Here is an 11,437-nt window from a genome sequence, read left to right as displayed (position 1 = left end):
CCATCTATAGCCCTTTTCCTAGTAGTGTAAGATGATCCCTTATAATAATTTGAAGAAAGTGTTCCCCCTAACTGTGCACCGTTGCTAAAGTTCGTCGTTTCGAAGCACCACGTGATGATCGGGTGTGATAGATCCTTACGTTCACATACAACGGTTGTAAGACAGATTTACACATGCAGAACACTTAGGGTTAACTTGACGAGCCTAGCATGTACAGACATGGCCTCGGAACACAGAGACCAAAAGGTCGAACATGAGTCGTATGGAAGATACCATCAACATGGAGATGTTCACCGATGATGACTAGTCCGTCTCACGTGATGATCGGACATGGCCTAGTTGACTCGGATCGTGTAACACTTAGATGACTAGAGGGATGTCAAATCTGAGTGGGAGTTCATTAAATAATTTGATTAGATGAACTTAATTATCATGAACTTAGTCTAAAACTTTTGAATAATATGTCTTGTAGATCAAATGGCCAACGCTCATGTCAACATGAACTTCAACGCGTTCCTAGAGAAAACCAAGCTGAAAGATGATGGCAGCAACTATACGGACTGGGTCCGGAACCTGAGGATCATCCTCATAGCTGCCAGGAAACAATATGTCCTAGAAGGACCGCTAGGTGACGCTCCCGTCCCAGAGAACCAAGACATTATGAATGCTTGGCAGTCTCGTGCTGATGATTACTCCCTCGTTCAGTGCGGCATGCTTTACAGCTTAGAACTGGGGCTCCAAAAGCATTTTGAGTAACACGGAGCATATGAGATGTTCGAGGAGCTGAAACTAGTTTTCCAAGCTCATGCCCGGGTCGAGAGATATGAAGTCTCCGACAAGTTCTATAGTTGTAAGATGGAGGAAAATAGTTCTGTCAGTGAGCATATACTCAAAATGTCTGGGTTGCACAACCGCCTGTCCCAGCTGGACATTAACCTCCCGGATGAGGCGGTCATTGACAGAATCCTTCAGTCGCTCCCACCAAGCTACAAGAGCTTCGTGATGAACTACAATATGCAGGGGATGGTGAAGACCATTCCTGAAGTATTTTCAATGCTGAAGTCGGCAAAGGTTGAAATCAAGAAAGAACATCAAGTGTTGATGGTCAATAAGACCACTAAGTTCAAGAAGGGCAAGGGTAAGAAGAACTTTAAGAAGGACGGCAAAGATGGTGCCGCGCCCGGTAAGCCAGTTGCCGGGAAGAAGTCAAAGCATGGACCCAAGCCTGAAACTGAGTGCTTTTATTGCAAGGGGAAGGGTCACTGGAAGCGGCACTGCCCCAAATACTTAGCAGACAAGAAGGCCGACAACACTAAATATATATTTGATATACATGTAATTGATGTGTACCTTACCAGTACTCGTAGTAACTCCTGGGTATTTGATACCGGTGCCGTTGCTCACATTTGTAACTCACAGCAGGAGCTGCGGAATAAAAGGAGACTGGCGAAGGACGAGGTGACGATGCACGTCGGGAATGGTTCCAAGGTCGATGTGATCGCCGTCGGCACGCTACCTCTACATTTACCTACGGGATTAGTTTTAAACCTCAATAATTGTTATCTAGTGCCAAGTTTGAGCATGAACATTGTATCTGGATCTCGTTTGATGCGAGATGGCTACTCATTTAAATCCGAGAATAATGGTTGTTCTATTTATATGAGAGATATGTTTTATGGTCATGCCCCGATGGTCAATGGTTTATTCTTAATGAATCTCGAACGTAATACTACACATATTCATAGTGTGAATACCAAAAGATGTAAAGTTGATAACCATAGTCCCACATATTTGTGGCACTGCCGCCTTGGTCACATTGGTGTCAAGCGCATGAAGAAGCTCCATGCTGATGGACTTTTAGAGTCTCTCGATTATGAATCATTTGACACATGCGAACCATGCCTCATGGGCAAGATGACCAAGACTCCGTTCTCCGGAACAATGGAGAGAGCAACCAACTTGTTGGAAATCATACATACCGATGTGTGCGGTCCAATGAGCGTTGAGGCTCGCGGAGGATATCGTTATGTTCTCACTCTCACTGATGACTTGAGTAGATATGGGTATGTCTACTTGATAAAACACAAATCTGAGACCTTTGAAAAGTTCAAGGAATTCTAGAATGAAGTAGAGAATCAACGTGACCGAAAGATAAAATTCTTACAATCGGATCATGGAGGAGAATATTAAGTCACGAATTTTGTACACACTTAAGAAAATGTGGAATCGTTTCACAACTCACGCCGCCTGGAACACCTCAGCGTAACGGTGTGTCCGAACATCGTAATCGCACTCTATTGGATATGGTGCGATCTATGATGTCTCTTACCAATTTACCGCTATCATTTTGGGGATACGCTCTAGAGACAGATACATTCACTTTAAATAGGGCACCGTCTAAATCCGTTGAGACGACACCGTATGAATTATGGTTTGGGAAGAAACCTAAGCTGTCGTTTCTAAAAGTTTGGGGATGCGATGCTTATGTCAAGAAACTTCAACCTGAAAAGCTCGAACCTAAGTCGGAAAAATGCGTCTTCATAGGATACCCTAAAGAAACCATTGGGTATACCTTCTACTTAAGATCCGAGGGCAAGATCTTTGTTGCCAAGAACGGATCCTTTCTAGAAAAAGAGTTTCTCTCGAAAGAAGTAAGTGGGAGGAAAGTAGAACTCGATGAAGTACTACCTCTTGAACAGGATAGTAGTGCAGCTCAGGAAAATGTTCCTGTGATATCTACTCCAACTGGAGAGGAAATTAATGATGATGATCAAGGTACTTCTGATCAAGTTGCTACTGAACTTCGTAGGTCCACAAGGACACGTTTCGCACCAGAGTGGTACGGCAACCCTGTCCTGGAAATCATGTTGTTAGACAACGGTGAACCTTCGAACTATGAAGAAGCGATGGCGGGCCCAGATTCCAACAAATGGCTTGAAGCCATGAAATCTGAGATAGAATCCATGTATGAAAACAAAGTATGGACTTTAACTGACTTGCCCGATGATCGGCGAGCGATAGAAAACAAATGGATCTTTAAGAAGAAGACGGATGCGGATGGTAATGTCACCATCTATAAAGCTCGACTTGTCGCTAAGGGTTATCGGCAAGTTCAAGGGATTGACTACGATGAGACTTTCTCTCCCGTAGCGAAGCTTAAGTCCGTCCGAATCATGTTAGCAATTGCCGCATACTATGATTATGAGATATGGCAGATGGACATCAAAACGGCATTCCTTAACGGGAATCTTAAGGAAGAACTGTATATGATGCAGCCGGAGGGTTTTGTCGATCCTAAGAATGCTAACAAAGTATGCAAGCTCCAGCGATCCATTTATGGGCTGGTGCAAGCATCTCGGAGTTGGAACATTCGCTTTGATGAGATGATCAAAGCGTTTGGGTTTATGCAGACTTACGGAGAAGCCTGCGTTTACAAGAAAGTGAGTGGGAGCTCTGTAGCATTTCTCATATTATATGTAGATGACATACTCTTGATGGGAAATGATATAGAATTCTTGGACAGCATTAAGGCCTACTTGGATAAGTGTTTTTCAATGAAGGACCTTGAAGAAGTTGCTTATATATTAGGCATCAAGATCTATAGAGATAGATCGAGACGCCTCATAGGTCTTTCACAAAGCACATACCTTGATAAGATTTTGAAGAAGTTAAATGGATCAGTCTAAGAAGGGGTTCTTGCCTGTATTGCAAGGTGTGAGATTGAGCTCGGCTCAATGCCCGACCACGGCAAAAGATAAAGAAGAGATGAGTGTCATCCCCTATGCTTCAGCCATAGGATCTATTATGTATGCCATGCTGTGTACCAGACCTGATGTAAACCTTGCCGTAAGTTTGGTAGGAAGATACCAAAGTAAACCCGACAAGGAACACTAGACAGCGGTCAAGAATATCCTGAAGTACCTGAAAAGGACAAAGGACATGTTTCTCATTTATGGAGGTGACGAAGAGCTCGCCGTAAAGGGTTACGTCGACGCTAGCTTCGACACAGATCTGGATGACTCTAAGTCACAAACCGGATACGTGTATATGTTGAATGGTGGAGCAGTAAGCTGGTGCAGCTGCAAGCAGAGCGTCGTGGCAGGATCTACATGTGAAGCGGAGTACATGGCAGCCTCGGAGGCAGCGCATGAAGCTATTTGGGTGAAGGAGTTCATCACCGACCTAGGAGTCATACCCAATGCGTCGGGGCCGATCAAACTCTTCTGTGACAACACTGAAGCTATTGCCCTTGCCAAGGAGCCCAGGTTTCACAAGAAGACCAGGCACATCAAGCGTCGTTTCAACTCCATCCGTGAAAATGTTCAAGATGGAGACATAGATATTTGCAAAGTACATACGAATCTGAATGTCGCAGATCCTTGACTAAACCTCTCTCACGAGCAAAATATGATCAACACCAGAACTCTATGGGTGTTCGATTCATCATAATGTAACTAGATTATTGACTCTAGTGCAAGTGGAAGACTGTTGGAAATATGCCCTAGAGGCAATAATAAAAGCATTATTATTATATTTCCTTGTTCATGATAATTGTCTTTTATTCATGCTATAATTGTATTATCTGGAAATCGTAATACACGTGTGAATACATAGACCACAATACGTCCCTGGTGAGCCTCTAGTTGACTAGCTCGTTGGTCAACAGATAGTCATGGTTTCCTGACTATGGACATTGGATGTCATTGACAACGGGATCACATCATTAAGAGAATGATGTGATGGACAAGACCCAATCCTAAGCATAGCACAAGATCGTGTAGTTCATTTTGCTAGAGTTTTTTCAATGTCAAGTATCTCTTCCTTAGACCATGAGATCGTGTAACTCCCGGATACCGTAGGAGTGCTTTGGGTGTACCAAACGTCACAACGTAACTGGGTGACTATAAAGGTACACTACAGGTATCTCCGAAAGTGTCTGTTAGGTTGACACGGATCGAGACTGGGATTTGTCACTCCGTATGACGGAGAGGTATCTCTGGGCCCACTCGGTAATGCATCATCATAATGAGCTCAAAGTGACCAAGTGCTTGGTCACGGGATCATGCATTACGGTGCGAGTAAAGTGACTTGCCGGTAACGAGACTGAACGAGGTATTGGGATACCGACGATCGAGTCTTGGGCATGTAACGTACCGATTGACAAAGGGAATAGTATACGGGGTTGCTTGAATCCTCGACATCGTGGTTCATCCGATGACATCATCGAGGAGCATGCGGGAGCCAACATGGGTATCCAGATCCTGCTTTTGGTTATTGACCTGAGAGCCGTCTCGGTCATGTTTGCATGTCTCCCGAACCCATAGGGTCTACACACTTAAGGTTCGGTGATGCTAGGGTTATTAGGAAGACTTGTATGTGAATACCGAATGTTGTTCGGAGTCCCGGATGAGATCCCGGACATCACGAGGAGTTCCGGAAGGGTCCAGAGGTAAAGATTTATATATGGGAAGTTGTCAAACGGACACCGGAAAGTTTTGGGGGCATATCAGTATTGTATCGGGGCCACCGGAAGGGTTCCGGGGGTCCACCGGGAGGGGCCACCCCTCCCGGGGGCCACATGGGCTGCGTGGGGCAGGAGCCAGCCCCTGGAGGGCTGGGCGCCCCCCCCTTGGTCCCATGCGCCTAGGGTTGGGGGGGACCCTAGAGGGGGCGCCCCTTTGCTTGGGGGGCAAGTCCCCCCTTCCTGGCCGCCGCCCCCCCTCTAGATCCCATCTAGACGGGCCGGCCCCCTTGCCCCTTCCCCTATAAATAGAGGGGTGAGGGGAGGGCTGCATACACAAGCCAAGGCGCAGCCCCTCCCCTCCCCAACACCTCTCCTTCTCCGTCACGAGCTTGGCGAAGCCCTGTCGGAGTGCTGCTTCTCCACCAACACCACGCCGTCGTGCTGCCGGTGGAGCTGTCTTCCTCAACCTCTCCTTCCTCCTTGCTGGATCAAGATGGAGGAGACGTCGCCCGTACCGTACGTGTGTTGAATGCGGAGGTGCTGTCCGTTCAGCACTTGGTCATCGGTGATCTGAATCACGTCGAGTACGACTCCATCATCACCGCTCCCTCGAACGCTTCCGCACGCGATCTACAAGTGGTATGTAGATGCAAACTCATTCCCTTGACTCGTTGCTTAGATGAACTCATAGATGGATCTTGGTGAAACCGTAGGAAAAAATTTAATTTTCTGCAACGTTCCCCAATAGTACTTACTACAGTCCCGTTGGCTGTGAAATATATTAAAATAAGAGAAGTACTGTGCGAATTATTGTTGAAAAAAAAGAAAAAAATGCCCATCCGTCTCCACGGCGTGTCTTAATAAGACCATCGTTATCAAGCCCAGCGGGCGACTACAACCGGCGTTTCGGAGCACATCGTGGAAACCAGGCACAACAGGGTAGAATCGACGGGGTACATCGACAGGGTAATAGACCAGAGGAGTTCAATGTGGCGACGGGAGCTTTGTATATAAACTGTTCGTCGTCGCCTTCGGCCAGCGAGGTGGGACTAAACTAGTGTTAGTTTCCCTCGCGCGTCGTCTCAGTGGGGGTAACTGGGCCGGCCCACGGCGCGTCGAGCCGTTGAGAAGTCCGCGTCGTCCATTGCCTTTTTGGGCCGGCCCACGTCGCGTCTGGTTGTGTCCACGTCGCCCCGCGGCCGACGCAAGTTTAGTCCCACCTCGTCGGCCGAAGGGGACGACGACCAGCTTATATACTCAGCTCCCGTCGGCACATTGAACTTCTCTGTTACTACCCCGTCGATGTACCGCGTCGATGCTGCCCTGTTGGGCCTAGTTTACACGCTGTGTTCTGAAATGCCTGTCGTAGTCGCCCGGTGGGCTTGATAACGATGGGCTTACTAAGACACATTGTGGATGGGCGGGTAATTTTTTTACCTAAAATATTTTTTAAGCTTTTCTAAACTAAACTAACACCCAGTGTGCTGTAAACTAACTTTTTGCTAACAAAGTAACATGCAGTGTGATGTCATAGTTTAGTGTACAAAAACTTAACGACGACACGATTACATATATGTAAATCTAAACATTACGTTTATTTTTTGTAAACTTTTTTTTTGTATTTCTAAACAAAATCGCCGCGTTTTTTTTAATAATGCGCTACCATAGTTTACAACTATTCGGAAACAAAAAAATCATGTAAACAAAAAAAAGACTGATTATATAATATTTATGAAACAAAATATCATGTGGACATAAAAAACGTAATTAAGTGTATAATCTTTTCGGAAAAAAATAGTGGCAAAATCAATAAATATGTCTATTACATAAAATTTATAAGCAAGTGCGCAAAGCGTATGGAAAATATAGTCCTCCAGTACCACCCAATCACATGCAAAACTCCTCCGTGCCGCGTCTATTTCTTCTTTTTTGATATCCGAATATCTTTGTTTTTCACTTCATCAAGCTTGTTTCTTTCCGAAAAGATAAGTTGCGCAATCATTACCTCTCTCGAATCGTCAATTGACCTCTGAAAAAAAAGTGATGTTAGCACAACGTTCATTGTACATTGTAGTACAAACATGACTTGCGTACTTGTGAAAATAAGCATGTCCATTTGTCACCATCCCAATATTGAAAGCATCGAAGGAGAAATATTCCACACAAATTCCTAGTGCATACAATTTATGAAGATTAAATATCTACTATACATATAGGACCGACATGCTGTCAAAGTAAGAACTCACCCATCATGTTGTTTTGGCATGTCATACGTTTCAATAGGCCAATTGGAAACATCCGGATAATTCACAATTCCGGTTGCATTTGCTTCTTGGATATCTTCTGCTAGTTGTTTTCTCTAAAGATATAATAAACATGGTGGAAAGAATGTCATTCAGTGTACTAAAAAAACCAATATTACTAAATGCACATTTGAAAGTTAAACCTACTAGGTCCCCAACGAGTTCTCTAGTAACACTGTCAAGTTTTCCGTTCATCAACGAGTCAAGAACCTGGAACTCTCTCTTCCCGCGATGCATGATGACAGTAATCCAGTGAGTATTTTGCTTGTTTAGAGGAATGTAAGTCTGCATCACAAGGACCATAAAACACAATCAACACATACTATCGTATGTATATACCGTGTAACCAATCAAACTTACCTTTGATTTTTTGAAATACTCGTCCTCACATCTATTCACAGGTCCATTACTATGCGACTCTGCTTCATAATCGTTACCGGCGGTCTTCTCTCCGGGTCTAATGTGAAGCAACCAATGTATCCTCCAAGTTGTCAACATGAAACGATCATCACTAACTTTGTCGACCAAATATGATGAGTATGCATTAATTACCTATAAATAATGTGTCAGATTTAACAATGGTGTTTTTGAATCAATTGTAAAACAATATATGAAATTAACTTACGTCGCCACTTAGCCACTCATGGTTAATAATCTGACAAGCTCTCTGCACAGTGAGACCTTCTTCCATGCCATCATTGAAAATTTCTATTTTGGCATGTTTTTGTGAATGCTCATGCGCGTGCACGTACTTGATGGACGCTTTCACCACATCATACTCATCACTAGATTTGTTAACACCACCTTTTTGGAACAATTCTGTAACGCACAACTCAAATAATTATAAATGTAAATATATAAATAATTATTACGCAAGAACAATTAGAAAAACAAAAAACTTACTTCCTCTCGCAGAACGTTTTGCACGCTTGTTCGGTTTAGGGACCACATAAGGAGACTTGACATGTTGTGATCCTTTGCGCTTGCGCCTGCCAGTAACCTCCTCCACTTCCTCTTGAACTCCTTGAGAACCAAGCGACGCATGCGATGCGATTTCGTCCCTCCCTAAAGATGTGGCAGCTTTTTCATCTGATACTTCTGGTACTTGGATAGGATCATCCATATCACCCTTGAAACTATCCCAGTACTCAGGTGTGCAATAAAAAGGTGTGTTTCCACGAGAAGTTACAACACCGCCGTCATCATCCTTTTGCAAATTCATTTTGGAAGGTGTGTGGAACCGGTCTGAATCATCTTTTTGATATACAAACTCTTTTTTGAACGTCCACCATCGTTTGAAGACTCATTAATGCCTCCGTACAGATTCTCTTCGTCCTCTTCCAGGTTACTGGGTTTGTAGAAGACGCCGGTTTTGTTCAGTTTCTCAATCATCCTCTGCAAGAAAACATTTCATCTTAGTTCTTCAATTCAGTGATGGACATTAAAGTGACGTGCTCAAGTGTTACCTGTGCGCATAACTCTGGCAAACGAAGCATTTCCTTTCAAAGCTCATTCATCTCACTCAAAATCCGGTCCATAGTAGGCTTCTGGCTCGAAGCCTCCGAGGTACTGCCCTCTTTTCTCGTTCCAGTAACATTAGACTTTTTGCTACTAGCTTTCTTGGTTTTTTGAGCTTCTTCTTCTGCAATTTTTTCAGTCTATACTCCTCTATAATGTTGTCATCGATCTACAAATGCAACAAGAGAATTATACATACACACCATACGCACACTTAACTTTGTTTCATAAATGTAAAAAACATGATTACTAGGATTATCATCCCAACACCACAACCATATTCATAGTCGTATTTGTCTCTTCTCACAGCCATATCTTCCGTCCAGTTCCTCATCAGCGGGCTCAACAATGCCAACGGATCATTTTTTGGACCGGTGATTGGTTGCACCTTCTCCCAGTATAGGTACTGCAAAACACATAAACTAATTAAATTACATGTTCTTCCGTGACATTTTATAAGAAAAGTGTTCAAATTAATAAATACAACGTACTTGCAAAAGGGCGAGGTTCCCCTGGAGCCACTGCCTAACATGGCCGTCCTGCAGAAGCTTACCAATCTCCGACAAACAGAATCGTGAAGTGAATGCATTCCAGTTGAACTTCCTTATCAACTTAATATTTTGCACTAAGGCATACTATTTTTTCGGAACATATTCATGAGACACTGGTGCAATTATAGTTCCTAAGAGAACTAGAAATGTCATCCGAATAAAGTCATCATCAGTGCTCTTATTCTTCACAATCTTTTTTATGAGATCGTCAATCATGATCTTATCATTTTTCTTGCTAACAAAACTAACTGGTATTTTTTTGGTTGCTTTTTCTCCTTCGGTACTAAGAAACCCAAAAACATTCACTCCATTGTTTTTCCAACCAAATATGGAGTACACATCATCAGGCCTTAGTGAAATAAGACCTTTACTTCCAGCAGTACTTTCAGAACTCTCTTCAACCATGAATTTTTTGCTACTCAGATTGTAGCCTTGGAGTAAAAAGTGAAGCAAAAAATCAGGCATCTATTGATGTTATTCTAAACATGCCCTGCATATCTGTTTCATAAAACCGGAATTTCTGACTGGGTGACAGTTTGTCAACTAGGCTAACCCACTTTTGAACAGAACATGGAATCACACCGTCGATATTCATACTGCATCAAATAGATTTCTATCACATACCATCGTACTGCTACGATCCTCGTCGTATAAAAAACTGGAAAAAAAACTTACACGACGGCGACAGTGGGAGAGGCACCGACGGCGTATAGAGGGCGACGGGTCAGGGGATGCAAGCCGGCGCGGGCGCACCGACAGTGTTTGGACGGTGGGGCGACGGTGGGAGAGGCGTCGGCGCCGTTTTGGAGTGTGGAGCGACGGGCGGCGTACGTCAGCAGCACGTGCAGATGCGGCGGCGGCAAGACGGGCTGGACGTAGAAGGAAAATTTGCATGTGCGTCGGCTAACGACGTCGCCCGAGTGCTGATTGCGGCGTCGTTGTTAGTGGCACGGCCCATGCACGCATGCGCGTCGGTTAGCGAGACGGCCGGCATTTTTTTTACAGGGCCTCATTTTTTAACTAAATAAAGTAGGCACATTATCAAATTTTTTTACCTTAACCAATTTTTTTAACTTAGCCAAACGTGCCCATTTCTTTAACTTAATCAAATAGGCTCTTTTTTTAACTTAGCAAACCTGCCCATTTTTTTCCACGTGCTACAGTGCCCTAGCAGGGCACGCATGCAAAAATTTGTCCCGTTTCGAGTCCGTATGAATTTTCTACAATTTTCCGGGCCAAAAACCCCGAAAATACTGCCCGGACATGACGCAATGTGCGTTCGTTGTATATGGGCGGAGGGGACCCTCGGTCGCATGTCTTCGCTTTGCATCCGCCAAACATGCCCATTTTTTTCCACATGCTACAGTGCCCTTGCAGGGCACGCACGCAAAAATTTGTCCCGTTTCGAGTCCGTATGGATTTTCTACGATTTTCCAGGCCGAAAACCCCGAAAATACTGCCCGGACGTGACGCAACGTGCGTTCGTTGTTGGATTTCGTTCATTTTGACCGTGGGGTGCCCAGGTGGGGCGCCACACGCGCTGGCAAAAGTTGGGAGCAATCCGTCAGACCGCTCAGGTACTTGCTGTGGAAGGGGGTGGT

Source organism: Triticum dicoccoides, chromosome 6B, assembly GCF_002162155.2.
Source record: "Triticum dicoccoides isolate Atlit2015 ecotype Zavitan chromosome 6B, WEW_v2.0, whole genome shotgun sequence".
Lineage (NCBI taxonomy): Eukaryota > Viridiplantae > Streptophyta > Magnoliopsida > Poales > Poaceae > Triticum > Triticum dicoccoides.
The sequence above is the reverse complement of the archived record's forward strand: the minus strand, read 5'-3'. Positions refer to the sequence as shown.